This window comes from Abramis brama, assembly GCF_963993115.1.
Source record: "Abramis brama genome assembly, chromosome: 22".
NCBI classification, from domain to species: Eukaryota; Metazoa; Chordata; class Actinopteri; order Cypriniformes; family Leuciscidae; genus Abramis; species Abramis brama.
In genome coordinates, this window is record NC_139984.1 from 28542683 (window position 1) to 28562616 (window position 19934).

Here is a 19934-nt window from a genome sequence, read left to right on the forward strand (position 1 = left end):
AAGCCTATATATACTCACTGGAGTTTTTTTTTTCTAGTTGCTGAACCAGATGCCACATCTGAAGACATCACAACTGTACCCTCAGTGATGCAGTGGATTACGGGTCAAGCCCACAGACATCTTCTTTCTGATCGCCAGAACTTCAAGATCACAGTGAAGTTTGACCATGACTGTCACAAGATGCCTAACCACACAATCTGTTATCCAACAGTCAGTGCTTGCACAGACACCATAACATTCCCTGTTGCACACATGTCAGACTATGGGTCTTTCAAAAACATCTTGACAACAGCCATTAAATATGGTGCAGGATTTGATAGAGTGTGATGCATTGCGTTTCATGTGTGTAAGCCCACATGTTATATCCTCAAATATGTCCGGATTCCATAGGGGAGTTGTGAACTTGCATAGCATGGTCTTACAGTTTTTTACAATTGCTATGACAGATTTTTCAATACATTTAACAATTTTACAAAACTCTTAACACAGTTAGCACTACATCCGTCTGTGTAAGCTATACTATTAAAACATTTCTTGTTGCTTTAACACAAAATGCATACAATTAACACAAATTTAAAATGCTTGAACTTCTTTTACACACAAGCTCAAACAAGACCAAAACAATGGATTTTTACTGCCAAATTTACCAATGCTTTAACACTGTATGTCAGAACAGATAACACCATGTTCTAAACCTAACCTTACAGTAAAGTCAAGGTAAACCGCTGTTTATATTGTGAATTGAAACACAAATATATCCCCTGTATTTTATTCTATTGTTACTGAGAAACAGCTGATTGAATTATGCAAATAGATAATTAGAAGACGACTCTTTTTTTTCTTCTTTTTTTTAATTCTTCTGGTGCTTTTTCTGTTTGTATATTTTGTATTTTCACATTATTCCATTGCTAGTGAGAAACAGCTGATTGAAGTTATGCAAATATGGGACAATGTGGCATTCCACCATTCCCGTCTAGTCACAGCCAGGTTTGACGCCCATCAGAGCATGATGTCCATTTTCCTTGCCCCTTACTTCCCTTTCCTCAACTCCATTGAGGAGTTTTCTCAGCCTGGAGATGAAAGGTTTTTGACCATAGTCCACAGGACCAAATGTCCCTCCTTCATGCAAAAAGATGCTGCATACCAAGACATCACAGCTGAACACTGCCAGGGGTGGATAAGGCATGTTACTGTAAAAGATTCTTCCCAAGATGCCTTGCCAGGGAAGATATCAGGTGTGATGTGGATGAGAACATGTGGACAAATGCAGAAGACCGCGCAGATTAGAAGATGGCCTTTTCTGTTTGTATATTTTGTATTTTCACATACAGTAATACTGTAAATGGCAGCTATATTGCATATTTTTGTTATCTTGCAGAAATGTCCTGTTGCAAATAGAGCCGTTACTGCAGCAATTCTGTCTGTCTTCTTCTTTTCACAAACCATACATTCTATAAAGCTACTCTAAGAAGGGGTATTTATTTTGTTGTATTGAATTTCTGCTGCAAAAAAAACAACAACAAAATGCATGCATTTACATTACAAACAAAACCAAGATGTAGAGACTTAAAAAAAAAAAAAAGTGCAGTGCAAAACACAATCTATGATCAATACAATATACTGTCTATTGTATAAGGGCATACCTGACACATAAAATAATGCAGTTTCTGTCATTTCAGCTGATGATAGTGTTTTTTTGTCATTGTGTTATGATTGACTAAATGTTCCTGTTGGAAGAGAACATGTGTTAGTGTTTTGAATAATTATTTGATTTTGAAACATGTTTGCAGTGTTTTGTTAGACATAGTGTATTGTGTTAGTGTATTATTGTATTTGTACATGAAATTAACCGTTTTACCAAATGTGTGTTTTAGGTGTGTTGGTGCGTTAAGAGTTTAGGAAACTTGTTAAATGTATTGAAAAAACTGTCATAGCGATTGTAAAAAACTGTAACATACTGTTCAGGGTAAAATTTGACATATTTTAACATTTGTGAGGGTTAATCTATTGTGTTTTTAGTTGTCATATTGTAAGACACCCACGTTGCTTTTTTTTTTTTTAAAACTATCATTCACCAATGTTAATTAACAAGAGAAAAATGTGTGACATCAGCACAACTTGAGGATTTTTTGGAAATCTGTTCTTGGTGATTTACAGTTTAATGTATTCTTCCAGACATGCTTCTGTTTGATTGGGAAGTCTTTTATTATTCCTAGACTTATGGTCTTTTGATAGATTTTAAAGATCATTATAGTTGATGGTACTGTGTGAGTGAGGTTCAAGTAATGTCGTTGACTTGAAGTTATGCCAGCACATTTTCTGTTCTCGTGCAAGGCTGTCCTCAGACATTCATGTAAAAGGACATTTTCTGTTTTCAAGGACTATAAACCACAATGTTACTACACATATTTGCCGTTTGTCTGTAAAACCATACATATCTTTGTTTCTAATAGAGAAAATGGATAAATGTATAATAAACTGTTAGGACCACTGGCCATCATTGGATTTTCTAGAGGGAAGGGATGCATCAAATAGATAGCTATGATTGATTTATTGAATTTAAGTGTCATGCTTCAAAAAGCCCAGCCCATATGGGCTTACAAGAAACGCCAAAGAGGTCAAATACAGTGTTCAATAATACAAAACAAACAAATGCTATGTTTTGTAAACTGCTTATCCAGCTCTTACATAAGGAATGAGATCAATTGAAGAGCATGCATAGAGATATCCCACCCAAGAGAAGAGGACTCTGCAGTGGGGTTAATATCTTGTAAGGCAGAAAGAGCCTCAGCTGACAAGGGGCATGCAGTTTCTGGTACTATGACTCCATGTTCTGGATCAGCACCACAAGCTTCCTGGTTATGCAAGTGTTCCATCTGTAATAAAAAACAAAAAGTCAAACAAAATACTATTATAACAATTGTCTTCTAACGTACTGTGAGATTGAATATTCATACTATGTTAGGACGGAGTTATCTAGATACTTCATGTACATGTAATCCGCTTTAAAAACTAATGTATTGCATGCTGCAATGTCTGGGACAAACCTCAGACAGATCTGGCTCTTGCACCGGTACTTGCATCCTCCCAATTCTCCAAAGCTGATTAGGGGTCAGGTTTGCCTCGGTCCTCAAGGGGTGACAATTCCATGTCTCTACAAAGTTTTGAAGGTCTGCTTGTAGACGTGGAATGAAAACGTACCCAAGACAAAAGAGGTAAACAGCATTTGAGAGCTCTACAAACCCCTCTTCCTCCAAGGTGTGAAGCATGTTATAGTACTGAGATGTTACAGTGTTCCACACATCTCTCCATAGTCGTTCCACTCTGCAAATAAGTTACATGGTAAAGTGGTCAGTTGCATTGAGAAAAAAAAAAAAAACACTAGTATGTACAAAATTATATTAGTCTGGCTCCAAAAGTTAGAATCCAATTGACTGACGGTTGGTCTAGTGTAAGGGAAAGCGTGTTTTCCACTCTGAATTTTAAAAGACTAATCAGCGCTATGAATTGTAATGATTAGCCAATCGACACCAAGGGCAGAAGTAATGCTTTTGTCAAAACAGTAGTCTGGCCTAGTATCAGCTGTGGTGCCTGTGGCTTCTTGCCTATTCCGCTAGATTCTACTTCAGGCAATACCACAAACGATATCTGTAGAGCAGTTCTTCATGCCTAAAAATAACAGACAAGGCTCCCCCCAGGATGTATATGTAATACCCCCGTAGTTTGGGGGACTTGCAATCAGGTTACTATCAGGTGTCAAGCATAATCAAGCTAATTGTTGGGATGGATGTAGCTAACTGTAGGTAGGATGCTATGTGAACCCTGGATTGAGAAGAAAGTAATAACATAGACCATCTTCACCTTTGGTTGTGCACACTTTTCCCAGCTATAAAGCTGCCACGACCTGTTCCTCGCACAGTGAACATGGATCTTGCTATCTCCACATTTTCTACACCTTGGTCACCGCGTACTCTGAATGAAAAAGAGCAATACTATTTGAAACTGGAAGGAGGTCCTTACTTACCTTGATGGCCATCCATGTTTCTGCACACTCTCCATGAAAAACCTCAAACCAGTCTCTGCCTTATTATTCCCAGCCGCATTGAGGTACAAAACCTGATTGAGGATAGGAATTAAAAATGTAAACAACATGTAAACCAGTAGTTCAATTTAAAAATGGCCAACTGTACCTTCCGAGAAAAGCCATCGATACCTCCGAACACCACTATGTTGTACTTAAAAATTATTAGATTGGATATAATCTCTGTGACAGGCAACCATTGATAAGAAATGTGCAATTTTCTTATTTCCACCGTAATATGCTATTTGAACATCACCCCATCCAACACATCACAAACCTAACTAAAGTGTTTCCCATCCATAGACCAATGTGTGGCGCAGCGCCACAGAATCTAACATCAAGGGCCACAAATTGATTCCGCTTTTTCCCCCAACGCAATTTTGAAATATAAATATTATTACGTTCATTCATATCGGTGAGTAATTCTCAACATGAAACTTAAAAGACAGGTCTTCCTCCAACATAAAGTCCAGGTATTTGTATGAGCAAACTAATTCTACTGGCCTGCCCTGTAATGTATGGAGTTGGGCTGAGGAATGAAACCAGGCAGGGTTCTGGTAAAAATGTTTTTAGTTGTCTTCTTTTAAATAACTTACTTTAAAGAATTAAGATTGAGCGGAGTAATTTCAAATGCTTCTTAAAACTGTAGACTTAGCTTTAAAACTGTCTCAGCAGGTGACTGAAGAACAATAGATAAGCATAAAGGTGTATATTTAACATGGCAGCTTCAGAAAGTGTGTGTTTGAATGCCGTCTGCTGCACACACTCTGGCCCTGATGATAGACTCCACTGACTGCCACGACACCATGACACTCGATTCCCCCACTGGCGCCAGAGGGGCACCACAAATTGCTACCTGTTCTGTGCGGAACACTGACATAACCCTCATAAACCGAACATTAACTTCACAATGCTTTAAATCATATTTGTGCAGTAAAAATGGAGACAACCTCATAAATAAAACACTACCTGATCAACTTGTGATTGGTGTCAACGTGGACAAGAGACAATGGAGCTGGAACAGAGTATGTCCGTCTGGCAATGCATGTCAACTGGATCATTCTTGAGATGATGCCTGCTCCATCAACACGCTGCAAGGTTGACTTGACTCTACTCCATGTGACACGGTGTCCCATGGCCAGTAGAGCCCCTTTCACCAGCCTATATCCAGCATCAGGCATTCTGGCCTTTATGGATCTCACCTTAAAGATAGAGTTTAAAAGGTATTAAGTCACATATGGCCACTCTGTGATTGGTTTATCCAATTCCATCCTCCATCCCTACCCCACAGAAGAACTGTTGATAACAAGAATGAATTAAAGCTGCAAGCAGCATTTATCGGGGTTCAAGCATTTAAGGCCTTTAAGCACACATGCATAAAAAAACATTGTTTTATTTGGTTAACCATTTAACCACTGACATCATAGATGGAAAATACCATTTACAGCCAATACAGGCAATTTACTTAGTCAAGTCAGGAAAGGTTTTTTTTGACAGTTACAGCACCACATCTTGCCTGATCTCCACCACTTTTATTAGGTGTCCTCAAAAGGTGCCCATACATGTCTGTCAAATTTGTTGTAAATATCTCATTTTGTTTTGAATTTTAGATACTTCTATTTCTACTAGCATAAAAATGAGCCATAGGAGACAATGGCTGCGTTCGAAACCGCATACTCAATGAGTAGGTACTTAATTTCAATAAATACTTACTTAACGAGCGCTAAAAGAGTAGGTACTTTATAGCCTGATCTCGTTAATTATGAATGCAAACCGGACATCTTGCATGTTGACGTTATCATGTGACCTATGACGCACTATCACAAGCGCAACAACTTAAAGTATTTGAACGACACGTTTAATTCGTCTATCTGTAAATATCTTGATATTGATTAAACTTGCTCATTTTGTGATCTTTTTAAAGAAACTGCTGCCCATTTATTTTGTGAATACATTTAGGGTTGATTTAAGTTCTTATATTTAACCCACCATTTCATCCTTAACGATATTATTTATTTTTATTACGAAATCCCAAAATTGTCATCTCTTGAATATGTTGATAATTTCTTTATTTTATATCCAAACATTTTCATCCACAACCAAAAGTGGCTAACTGCTTTATGTTTTCCTCTTTTTCTTGTTGAATTTAACTCTCATTTCATCCCTCAGGCCTAGGCCTATAAATAAATAAATAATAATAATTAAAAAATTATGTATTATAATGAATTATTTAAGAAAATATATAGTAAGATAATCAACCTTGTAGGTTATTTTTTCCCGTGTATAAAATCTCATATAATGGATGCAAACCCATGATATATATATACTGTGTGTGTATATATATATATATATATATATATATATATATATATATATATATATATATATATATATATATATATACAGTATATACACTCACCTAAAGGATTATTAGGAACACCTGTTCAATTTCTCATTAATGCAACTATCTAATCAACCAATCACATGGCAGTTGCTTCAATGCATTTAGGGGTGTGGTCCTGGTCAAGACAATCTCCTGAACTCCAAACTGAATGTCAGAATGGGAAAGAAAAGTGATTTAAGCAATTTTGAGCGTGGCATGGTTGTTGGTGCCAGATGGGCCGGTCTGAGTATGTCACAAACTGCTCAGTTACAGGGATTTTCACGCGCAACCATTTCTAGGGTTTACAAAGAATGGTGTGAAAAGGGAAAAACATCCAGTATGCGGCAGTCCTGTGGGCGGAAATGCCTTGTTGATGCTAGAGGTCAGAGGAGAATGGGCCGACTGATTCAAGCTGATAGAAGAGCAACTTTGACTGAAATAACCACTCGTTACAACCGAGGTATGCAGCAAAGCATTTGTGAAGCCACAACACACACAACCTTGAGGCGGATGGGCTACAACAGCAGTAGACCCCACCGGGTACCACTCATCTCCACTACAAATAGGAAAAAGAGGCTACAATTTGCACGAGCTCACCAAAATTGGACAGTTGAAGACTGGAAAAATGTTGCCTGGTTTGATGAGTCTCGATTTCTGTTGAGACATTCAGATGGCAGAGTCAGAATTTGGCGTAAACAGAATGAGAACATGGATCCATCATGCCTTGTTACCACTGTGCAGGCTGGTGGTGGTGGTGTAATGGTGTGGGGGATGTTTTCTTGGCACACTTTAGGCCCCTTAGTGCCAATTGGGCATCGTTTAAATGCCACGGCCTACCTGAGCATTGTTTCTGACCATGTCCATCCCTTTATGACCACCATGTACCCATCCTCTGATGGCTACTTCCAGCAGGATAATGCACCATGTCACAAAGCTCGAATCATTTCAAATTGGTTTCTTGAACATGACAATGAGTTCACTGTACTAAAATGGCCCCCACAGTCACCAGATCTCAACCCAATAGAGCATCTTTGCAATGTGGTGGAACGGGAGCTTCGTGCCCTGGATGTGCATCCCACAAATCTCCATCAACTGCAAGATGCTATCCTATCAATATGGGCCAACATTTCTAAAGAATGCTTTCAGCACCTTGTTAAATCAATGCCACGTAGAATTAAGGCAGTTCTGAAGGCGAAAGGGGGTCAAACACAGTATTAGTATGGTGTTCCTAATAATCCTTTAGGTGAGTGTATATATGAAGAGTTCAGATGCAAAAGCCTTTAAGTGCCATCTGAAATTTTCTTCTAGAATGATTATTTTTTTATTAGGGGTTCAAGCATGAAATGCTGAAACCCTATTGTAATTGTAAGGATTTGTAAAACGCATCGTGCAGGCCAAACCGTAAGGCCTAGAGACTTGAAACCTGGCCAGATGGTAGGCCTCAATTTTGGGACAACCTATCAGAGTATGACCCTGGATGGCCCATAGGTGGCGCTACAGCAACCAAAAGTTCAAAATTGCTCATAACTCTTAGACCGTTTGTCCCAGGATCAAGTGTCTTATATCGTTGGAATCCTTGGCTCAAGGCGGACAAAATGGCTATCTCCGATTTGCTCGCCCTTCGGCGCCAATTTCGAGTAAATTGAGGTTTTTTGAAAAACCTACTTTTGTGAACTACTCTTAGGTTTTTAGCCTGATTGGAACCAAACCACTGCAGAAATATTCTCTGGACAGAGACTATCAATAATCATCAAAAAAAATCTTAATTTAAATTCACGGTTGCTAAGGGGAACCAAAATGTTTGAAGGCACCAGGGCCACTTTTACTAAAACAATTATAACTTGTGTCCCGAGTTTAGCAAAAATGTCTCTTTCCGTTTACATGTTCATGAGCTCAATCTGAGGTCATTTGATAAAAAATTGCGATGATTGGCCACTTGGTGGCGCTATAACATGGAAAAAGTCATAAAAATGGCTATTAACGCACTCAACCATTAGTCCGTTGAAATCCTGAATCCTTTCCGAGTCCAACGATACCAAACATGCCAGGTTTCGCCTTATAGTTTGTGTATCATTGTCATTTAGCTCTCAAAAATCTTCGAAACCATTAGTCCGATCAAGACAAAAACACCACAGGAAATTTAAAAACATAGGTCAATAGCTAAACAATAACGCCCAAATGTCAAAATTATGATAGGAACTGACAAAAACAAAAATATCCAATCGATGGCTGCGTTCGAAACCGCATACTTCCCTTCTATATAGTAGGAGGAAAAGAGTAGCCGAGAAAAAAAGTATGTACGAATGTAAAAGAGTAGGCGAGAATTACCTGGGTGACGTACTAGCGATATTCGGACGTACGTATACTTAAAGTGCGTTTAAATATGCCTACTTTCCTACTATATAGTAGGCAAAAACAGTACGTGAAAGAAAAAGTATGTTCGAAACATAAGTATTCATGAAAGAGTAGGCGAGAAGTTCCCAGATGGCTTACTGCTTCCGGACAGATTTTTGAGTGCTCAACCGATGGATACTTTTCTATCCCAGGAGGCCACGCGAGAGGATACATGATAAAACGTGTTTTTACAGCAAAATCACAACTATACTATAATGTTTAACATCTTTACACCTTCAACAATTCAACAGTTTAATCTACAGTAGTTCAACACATGCAATTTTAACACAAGGAACGTGTTTACTCACATTTGAAAGCACCCGCGTCGCTGATCTCTGCGATGTTTGATAATAATCAAAAAACCGATGGAAACTCGGTACACATATAGATCTCATCGGGCCGAACAACTTTCCCCTGGTCAAATTAAGTAATTTCACGTTAAATGGCAATGAAAATTAAAGCTGCAAGCAGCATTTATCGGGGTTCAAGCAGTTAAGGCCTTTAAGGCCTTTAAGCACACAAGCATCAAAAGACATTACGTTTTATTTAGCAAGCATTTAACAACTGCCATCATAGATGAAAAAGTCAATTTACAGCCAATACAGGCAGTTTACCATAGGAAATATATGGTTTTAAAGCGTTTTTACAGTTATAGCACCTTTTTGCCTGAGTCTTCTTTTTGCCTGATCTCCACCACTTTTATTAGTAGTACTCAAAGTGTTCCCATATATATGTGTCAAATTTGTTGTAAATATGTAATTTTGATAAGGAGTTTAGACAATTATATTCAGTGGCGTAACGAGCCAACACCGGGCCCTTAAGTAGGATTATCAAGGCGGGCCCCTTGATGACGCAATTGATGACATTGATGACGCAATGTCCGCAAGTAGGCTACCATGAATAGGGCAGGATATGATCATACACAACATATAAGAGATGAGATGACTAACAAAATCAGGAGGAGCCTACGCTCACCAAAAACAACAAAAAAACCCCCCCAAAAAAACCACTGGTGACAGCGCACCATAACACATTGTTAGGCCTAGGTCCAAATACATAAAAAAGATGCTCTCTTACATTATAGCGGGATTTTCTGGGCTTTCCTATGTGCAACTGCAAAGTTGTCGATTAGATCAGGATTGTGCGCACGGGCATTCTCAATTGACCCTTCGCAGGGAGTTTGATTGACAGGCGATCTGACTAATCATAATCCGCCATTTTGTCCCACAAAGCAGTCAGGAGAGTTAGTAGATTACCATTGGAGGATTTAAATTTGAAAAACAAAGTGTGCTGACGTTTTAGCACTTTAAAACAACATTCCTTTTATGTTCATTCATGTTTATTTTAATGCTATAAATTAACTAGAAGGAAGAGATGATCGGTTCACGAGCAGCTTTAACTGAGCCTCGAGTCTACAGCGAGTAGACAGCAGTAGACCCCACCGGGTACCACTCATCTCCACTCATCTCCTGATTACAGCAGCCAGTTTATCCCTGGCCCTTCTTCATAGCTGCCACCTAATTGATTCCTGCAAGTGGGAAAATAAAAAAATTAATAAAAATCAACAAGGAGATGAAGTGCAGATAGGCTACAGATAATTCAATGTTTGGGTAAAGAGGGCCTCATACCTGGACTCTAGGAAGGTGTTGCACAGTCTCGGTTTCATGTGCATCAGACTGAAAGGGATTATGCATGTAAGGACACCTCAAAAACATATTGTGTGGCAACAGCACTGAAATGAACTTTGCAATGGCTTATCGGAGGTTGTGTGCGGTCACTGCAGTGATTTTCCATGCTGGAAATAAAAAGCAGCAATAATGCACATTACAATGACAGTAACTTTTTATTTTATGTAAACTTGTACATTTCCTCTATTTATGGGTACCATTTAGTCCCAGATTTGCCATTTTGAGGACCCACAGGTGTTTCTAATGAATTGATTGCATTGTCTTTGAAGTCTATGAAGTAGAGCCAATCAGACAAATGAAACAGCTGTGTGGGTATTCGAAATGATGGGACTACATGCAAAATAAACCCATGAACTGAAGTCATGTAAAGATCTTTTGAACTCTAAAGAGTTTGCCATTAACGTTGGTTATAATTTAACTATATAAGCAGTGTTTCCCACAGAACTTTTAGAGACAATGATGGTTGGACCTGTTGGGGAACGCAAGAAGGGTCCTGGGGTATGCACCCCCGGCCGGAATTTTGTACGTTTAAGTTAAATGCATCATTCTGGTCAGAGCCGTCGCAATGGGGTAGGCAAGGTAGGCAGCTGCCTAGGGCCCCCAGCTGTAGGGGGCCCCCGAAGACCGCACGGTCGTTTAGGTTGTGTATCTGCGCCATAGACTGTAAAAAAATCTGTCTGTGCCAATTGATAATTCATGACTCTTAAAATGCACCAGAATACAAGAAATCATATCTGAATTTTAAAAAAATTCCTGAGGGACGACTTGGGACCTCACTTCACTCTTTTGCCTAGGGCCCCCAAATATCTTGAAACGGCCCTGATTCTGGTGCACTCTGAGAGCAACATTAAGAGGTTAAATTTATGCTGCTATATTTATAGCATATCTTTTACATATGCATAGTGTCACAGGTCGGGGTGGGCACCATGATGACCGGCCACACCCCTGACTTGGGCACCACCGTGAGGAGCCGACACCACAGACAGACAAGGATTCAACAGCGAAGCTGACTCTTCACGGGGCTCAGGCGGACAGAGAGAAGGTGAGGACTTCACAATAAGACGGGCTCTCTTCCTAGGGCTCAGGTGGACGGAGAGAGAGGTAAGGATTCAACAGCGAAGCTGGCTCTCTTCACAAGGCTCAGGTAGACAGAGAGAAGGTGAGGATTTCAACAGTGGAGCTGACTCTCTTCACAAAGCTCAGGTGGACGGAGAGAAGGTGAGGGTTTCACAGTAAGACTTTCTTCGTAGGCCTCAAGCAGACAAAGATACAGACGATGTTTCCACAGCCAGGACAGATTCCCCAATGCCGCAGCAATACACTTTCACTCGTGTTTCACTGTAACACACACATATCATCACACGTGATTATATCAATGTACAGCACTGCAAAGTCTCATCACTCACAGAATAGGGTGTTGGCGTGGGATCTAGTCCACTGTGCGTCAATACAGTCTCCTTGATTTCCACAATGAAGCGTGGGGCTTTCAAACCTTCTCCAAAGAGACAATTTTACATGCCATGAAGTCTCATCACATTCTCCAAGATATTCCTCATATCATAATCCAAACATAGACAGCACTTATCTCTCATCCACAATGGTTCTCCTCTTCCCTCCTCCAATTCGATCTCCACACCTCCAAATTCGCCTGTTTCCCCATCCTCCGATCACTATCTCATCCAGAGCCATAGACAGTAAAAGAAATGGCACAGCGATTGGATTCAACGGAGACAAGTGAAGTCAGTTAGAAGCACGCACTTCCTGATGGCTGAGCGTACTGCGCAGACTCAAACTGAGCTTGATGACGTAGATGTGACGTGAGAAACCTGTCTGTCTTCTAGTAGCTGTGCCAAGAGAAATCTGAATCATTCCCTTCCGAATCTTGCAGAGACGGAGAGTGTGAGGAGGAGGTTTCCATGAGCTAGGAGCAGGAGAAACTTTTGCTAGGTATTCTGATTAATTATTTTGTAATTTTGCCTCCACGTCCCCCCGATTGCCCGCGAGCTTCTCCTCCTGTCCATACGGTAATCTCTCTACTGTGCGACAGAGAGTCGCAGGTTATGACTGGTGACAGGCTGGTGACATCATCGTCTATAATTCAATTTCTGATATTTTAAAGCCCGATGCAGCACAAACAGAAATTTTACCGGCACAAACCAGCACAAACGAAGCACAAACGAACGAGCCTATGTTGGGTGAATTTGGAGCATGTGGGGGGGCTGAGTGACCTCAGAATGACCTAAAAATATTATTTTAATATCTAAAAAACCGAAACCGCACAAATGAAACTTTTTACAGCACAAAACAGCACAAACGGAGCACAAACGATTGAGCATATTTTGACGTCGTTTTGCGATGGGTGGGGGGCCAACTTCACGCAGGTCAGGAACCTAACCCACAGACATGGCCAATCAGGTAATGGAAATGATGCACCTAAAATATGAACGAGCACACTTGGCCTACCTCCTCAGCTGCCAGAATATCCTAGATGCTGAGGCTGGAAGGTATGGACAGAAAAGCATCACAGGATTCCTGAGAAAGGAGACCCAGCCTGCTCCCTTTGGGGAGTATGATGATCCCAGTGGATGGAATGGAATTGCTGTGTCTGCACACTACCTCACTGACTGCCTCCTGTACGAGTACCAGTGCCAAGAGGGAGCTATTAAAAAGCTCCTACAGGGAACCTTTGGGCATGCTTTCAGTTCCGACCACACCCGGAAGGTGGCCAGGAAGGTTACATTTACATCTGGCACGATGTCATCCTATGCCATCATGAATGAAACCTGGATGATCTTATCATGGGTGATGGTACAGTCAGAAACGGACAAATCACTGGAGCCCATGTACAGGGGGCTCGCAAACCAGTACAGGATGGCAGAAGTGGAGAAAGCACAGTACCATTGGGTAGACAGGTAGGCCATGATTATAAGAATATTACAGGATTGATAATTCCATACCTTGCCTAAGATATATCACATGGAAAAATGTGCACATTAGATAATCATATTATCCTGACTGATGAACAGATCCATTGACTGATTGCTATAGCATTTTTTTCTAAATTTGGAGTGCTAAACAACGACAAAAAACGGTGTTGCCTACACTGTGTTATCCTCTTTTTAAAATTTGCACCCTGTTGACTTCAATGGGGCAAGTTTTAAACCTGCTTTTAGCCTCTTAACATCCTTCATGTGTCATTACAAGTGCACCAGCCATGTGAGTGATTCCTTCAGAGTGAACACGGGTGCATCTGACTGCAGTAGATGTGAAAGATATTGTCACGGGTGAGAAATCACACAACAAGGTAGCTCAGTGCAATGGCCCCGGAGGGTGGATTTTTATTAATAATTGAAGTGAAGGTGATGGGGAAAAGGTGCTCGGTGCGATCGTGTCTGGTGTTTCTACGGTGTCCTCGTGTCCGTGAAGGGGTGTCCAGGCGTGCGTGCTGAGGCCGTCGGTCACTCGCTGCCTTCTGCGTAAGAGCGATCTGCATGAGACGTGAGTCTGTCTGAGTGAGAGCGGCGGTGGCTTCTTAAGCTCTGTGTTGATGAGCGGCAGCTGGGACCAATCGGCCTGTGATGAGGACGTGCAGGTGCAGCGTGTTGGTTGCCAGGGCGACGCTGATGAGCCCAGAGACACTCGTCACAATATTAATAAAAGTTATGTTAATTCAGCCAGCGCACATACCTGTATTTGCTTCCTCTTTTCGGTCGAAGTCCACAGTAGTCGATTGTCGAGTTCACGCGCATAGGTTTAGTTACCTATGATTACGCGCGTGAACTCGACAATCGACTACTGTGGACTTCGATTGTGGAGAACAATACTATCGTCTATCGGCACAACCCTAACTGGCACGTAAAGCTGACAGACCCAAATGACAGAAAATGATGACAGCTAAGACGGCAGACGCAATTGCCTCTGGCCCTGGAACACCAAAAAGCCTTTGAAAGAATCCACTAATTTTCTTCATCATCCACACTTTGGTACTTTCTAAAAAACAAAAGAAAAACATAAGTTATTAGAAACATCTCAAACCATTAGACATGAAAAATTAGTCTGACTTGAAAGGGATAGTTCGGCCAAAAATGATATTAAACCCATGATTTACTCACCTTCAAGCCGTTCGAGATGCATATGTCAGTAATTTTTCAGACAAACACATTTTCAGTTATTTTAGCGTAGGAAGCGTCGTGACGTAGGCCAAAAACTAAAAAACTGGGCCAAAAACTCAATATCCTCTTCTCTAATATCAAAATTCTCGCCTCGAAGTCGTGCATCTTCGAAACCGGAGCCGCGCGGAAAACTTTTTTTATAGCCCACTTAAACTGTTTATTACAAATAAATTACTAAATGATAAAAATGAATAAATGTAAATTACATTTTTTCCCCGTTGCGTTTACAATCCTGTGAAAAGCTCTCCTATACTTCCCGCGCCCCTGCCCTAAATATATAGAAAATGTATCAGTGGTGCATGTTGACCTGTTGTGCATGTTTAACATTCACCTGTTGGGCTGTTCTCAGGGGTTTCAGGAGAAGCATCGATCCCACTGCTGCTCCCTGCCACTTCTGTTGGTGACACCAACTCTGAGATGACACGTTTGACTTCATTCTCCTGCTGCTCATCTCTCTCTACACACGCTGAGGTTGAGTCGATCATATGTAAGTCAGCCTGCACAGCATCGCTGTCTAAAAAGCTGTAACTGACTGACACGTCCTCAGGTAAATCATCCTCCAGCTGGGCACTGCTCACTGCCGAGCTACCGGAATGGTCGTAGATGGCATCGGTGATGGCAAACTTCAACTGCACATCTTCCTCTTCTGATACCCAGTAAGTGTCACGGCTGTAGAACTCGTCGCCGAAGCTTACCTCCAGACACACCTCTCTGAAGTTGGTAGACATTGCGAGTTGTGTGTCTAATGTGTAATCTTTATGTGCGGTGCAAGAAATCATAGGGGAAAGTGGGATAAGCCTTGACTCATTCTTGTTGCCAGATTTTGCAAGCAAATTGGTGAGCAAGCCCTTAAAAAAGCGAAATAAATTAAATATTGTTACCTGCGGTTAAGGCATACTCCAACTGCACATCTTCCTCTTCTGGTACCCAGCAAGTGTCACGGCTGTAGAACTCGCCATCGATGTATACCACCAGACACACCTCTCTGGAGTTGGTAGACATTGCGAGTTTGTGTCTAATGCTGTCAAATCAAAGATGTACAGTTGTCAAACTATATGCGATACACACTGTGCGTGACTCTGTACAGTTTGAGTCTATGAACTGAGAATATAACGTTATAGGCTACACGCTGAGTATAGACTCCGTCTGTAAAGAATGACGTCTTTTTGCAGTGTTTCTAAAGTTTGTATCCGTAGGTTTTTGATGTCATAGGTATATATTTAGCTTAAAATACAAATATATTTTGCGCAATATTTTTGACTTCTGCTCGGAATATCGCTCTCAACTGCGGTGACTACAAAAGAGTCTTGCTGTCTGTGACGTAACCAAACTCTGTGACGTAACCAAACACTATGACGCGCCTTGGTTGCTATAGAAACAGATTGTCTGGCAAAAGTAGCTGCAGTGGTTTATGTCTTCGCTTATATATACATATATATATATATATATATATATATATATATATATAAATTAAATAATTTATCAGAGGTGGCCAAGGTGTTTCAGTGTTTGCCATGCAAATTCTCCAGTGCCACACAATTAAAAAAAAAAAAAAAAAAATCATATTTACCAGATTTTTAAATGTAGTTTTGAAGGCTGTATTGAATGTGGTAATAAAACACAATTCATCCTCTCCTCGCGAGCTGAATGTCAAAAACAACGCAAGTGTAAGTAGTCCGATTCTTGAACAAATGACTCATTTGAGCAGCTTCTTTTCATGATTCATTTTAGTTTCGCTCACGTTAAGTTACTGGTTTGAACCATGGTTTGAACCATAGACAGTATATAAACGGTTTGAACCAGTCAAACGAATAAGACTCATTCACCGAATGAACTTAGTTTAACATACTTTAATACTGAACCAACATTTCAAGACGAGTGTACGAAAGACTCGTGAAACGTTACTTACTTAACGTAATCTCTGACTGCTTGTGTGGAAGTGAAGTGAAGTGAACCCATCCCACCGCTAAACCAGGCTAAACCCCGCTGAAGTTTACATGTTGCCTACCTGCCTTTCAGACCCAGAACCGAGTGATGTGAGTGAATCAACTGTTACCTCATGAAATATAGATTAATATTTGCATTAAGCATGCATTTGCGTCGAGTAGTTGCTGAAATGTTTTCGGGTAAGTTACAAAGGGCCTTAACGCACTTTGGGGTATTTTTTTAAAGGAACATATTTGAATGTCATAGTTTATTTACTGAATAAAAGTACATTATTTATCAAAATAACAGAATATGGTTGGCAAACTTCTGAAAATGTTCATAATGCTCAGCTAGGATGATTAAACTTTACTGTTTAAATGTGAAAATAATAAGACAGTTTTTTTTGTTTTAGAATAGAAATAGATAAAACAGTATTTATTTATTAAGCTATTTCATTGCAGTGTTCATGACTAACAAAATCAAAATGCATCACATTTTTGAAAGGTCTACCATTAGGCCTACATTGGAAATAATCACAAGGAATGACTATTATTTTTCAGTACTTCCATCAAAATGTGTATGTGATAAACACTCGAGCTGGTAAGCACTGTGCGTGACAAAGTTATCACAACCACACTTTCCTGTTTTAATATTAAAAAGCAAGCACAAACTACTCAAAAGTGACGCAATCGATGCCTGAATTCGCACTACAGTATGCCTCTGCCATCTTTCATTTCCTGCTCGAATAAAATGACATGTAATATCATGGATGTTACAGATGATATCCCTCTCTTGCTCTTTCCCTCTCTTCAGGCGTGTTTGATTACACTCTCTTCTGAGCCTGAAGGCCGTGGTGTGAGGACAATGCCCATCAGAAGCGTCCGCCACAGGAGGCTGAGAGGAACTGGGTTGCTAGGAGACATTCAAATTCCACACTCATCTTTGAAGAAGCTGCTATTGATGCATTCCTGGGAAAACTGAAGTAAACAGACATGAAAGTGAAGCACTAATGATTTACAACCACCCTGATGTGTTGTGAGTAATTATTCACTCATTCTCAACCAATCATTCATAGATAATGTCACTGGTGAAAATATAAAAGCTTTCACAAATCTGAAATAGTCACTCATTACTCAAGGCTTTAAGAGTCTTCATTAACCCTATAAAGTGTCATATTTGATACTCACATTTTTAAGACCTCTAAATAATCAAAACTGCTGAAAAACCTGTTGCACACAATAACTTGCCTTCTGTCGTCTGATTGATATTTATTAATTTTTATCAAGTAAAAGGTCATTTAGTATAATTCTGTAACTTTTAGGTTAATACTGAGTTTTATAAAGTTATTAGAAACATCTCAAACCATTAGACATGAAAAATTAGTCTGACTTGAAAGGTATAGTTCGGCCAAAAATGATATTAAACCCATGATTTACTCACCTTCAAGCCGTTCGAGATGCATATGTCAGTAATTTTTCAGACAAACACATTTTCAGTTATTTTAGCGTAGGAAGCGTCGTGACGTAGGTCAAAAACTAAAAAACTGGGCCAAAAACTCAATATCCTCTTCTCTAATATCAAAATTCTCGCCTCGAAGTCGTGCATCTTCGAAACTGGAGCCGCGCGGAAAACTTTTTTTATAGCCCACTTAAACTGTTTATTACAAATAAATTACTAAATGATAAAAATGAATAAATGTAAATTACATTTTTTCCCCGTTGCGTTTACAATCCTGTGAAAAGCTCCCCTATACTTCCCGCGCCCCTGCCCTAAATATATAGAAAATGTATCAGTGGTGCATGTTGACCTGTTGTGCATGTTTAACATTCACCTGTTGGGCTGTTCTCAGGGGTTTCAGGAGAAGCATCGATCCCACTGCTGCTCCCTGCCACTTCTGTTGGTGACACCAACTCTGAGATGACACTTTTAACTTCATTCTCCAGCTGCTCATCTCTCTCTACACACGCTGAGGTTGAGTCGATCATATCAAAGTCAGCCTGCACAGCGTCGCCGTCTAAAAAGCTGTAACTGACTGACACGTCCTCAGGTAAATCAACCTCCAGCTTGGCACTGCTCACTGCCGAGCTACCGAAATGGTCGTAGATGGCATCGGTGATGGTAAACTCAACCTCCACATCTTCCTCTACTGATACCCAGTGACTGTCACTGCTGTAGAACTCGCCGTTGACGTATACCTCCAGACACACCTCTCTGAGGTTGGTAGACATTGCGAGTTTTGGGTCTACTGCTGTCAAATCAAAGATGAACAGTTGTTAAAACTTGAAAGACATTTCTGTTTGCATCTCATTTGTTCTATACACACACAGTTCAGTAATTTACCAGAGTGACAACTGCATTTACAAAAATTCTACACAGTGTGTACTAGGGCTGTAACGGTACGTGTATTCGTACCGAACCGTTTCGGTACAGGGCTTTCGGTTCGGTGCACGTGTGTACCGAATGACTGAATGCAATATTTTGTGTGCGGAACATAGGTACATTTTCGTGTTTCCACACGAACATATTAAGTGGCGGAAGTCTCCGCGTTCAGCGCAAATCCCGCCCTGCAGCTGATTCTAATGTTTTTTCCTATTAGACATTCTCTGGTTTTACCAGTGTTTTACCCGTCGTCACTGTAACCTAAACCAATGAAATAGACTGCAGGGCGAAAAAAAGCTTTTCCGCTTCGTGTGCGCCGCCGCACTCTCCGTTCCGTGGTGTGTGTGTGTGTGTGTGTGTGTGTCGACGACCCGCTGCGCTCTCTGCTCAATGTTCGAGTCCCTGTTTGCGCTGCGCGTTCTGCTCTGTCGTTAACGGCCCAAACACTTCAATCATGTACCGATCACGCACTGGAAAAGCAAAGTCCGCTCAAATAAGGTGACATTTCTCAGTAGTAACTAGACTTCTGTTTGCTGAGCAGCTGGTATAATCATGCTGGCAACAATGGTAAAATGACCTGCTCTGATCACATGCTCTGGTAATAATAGCTTTGGACTATATTTTATTTTGATAATTATTAAAAAAGTGAAAAAAAAATCTTAAATTGATTATGTTGATTGATTATTGAAAAATAATAATACATTAATATATTTGTTTAATATTATTTTAATATAGGGCTATTTTCTGTTCCTGCACTGTAATCATAGTTATTTATTTATATTTTTCATTATATTTTATTATGTGATATTGGTTTGAGACTGAGAGTATTTTATTTAGTGGAGAACTTTGCAGCAGTATTTTATTTCTTATTCTTTTTTTATTTTATATCTATTTTATTAAAAAGTGTTTAA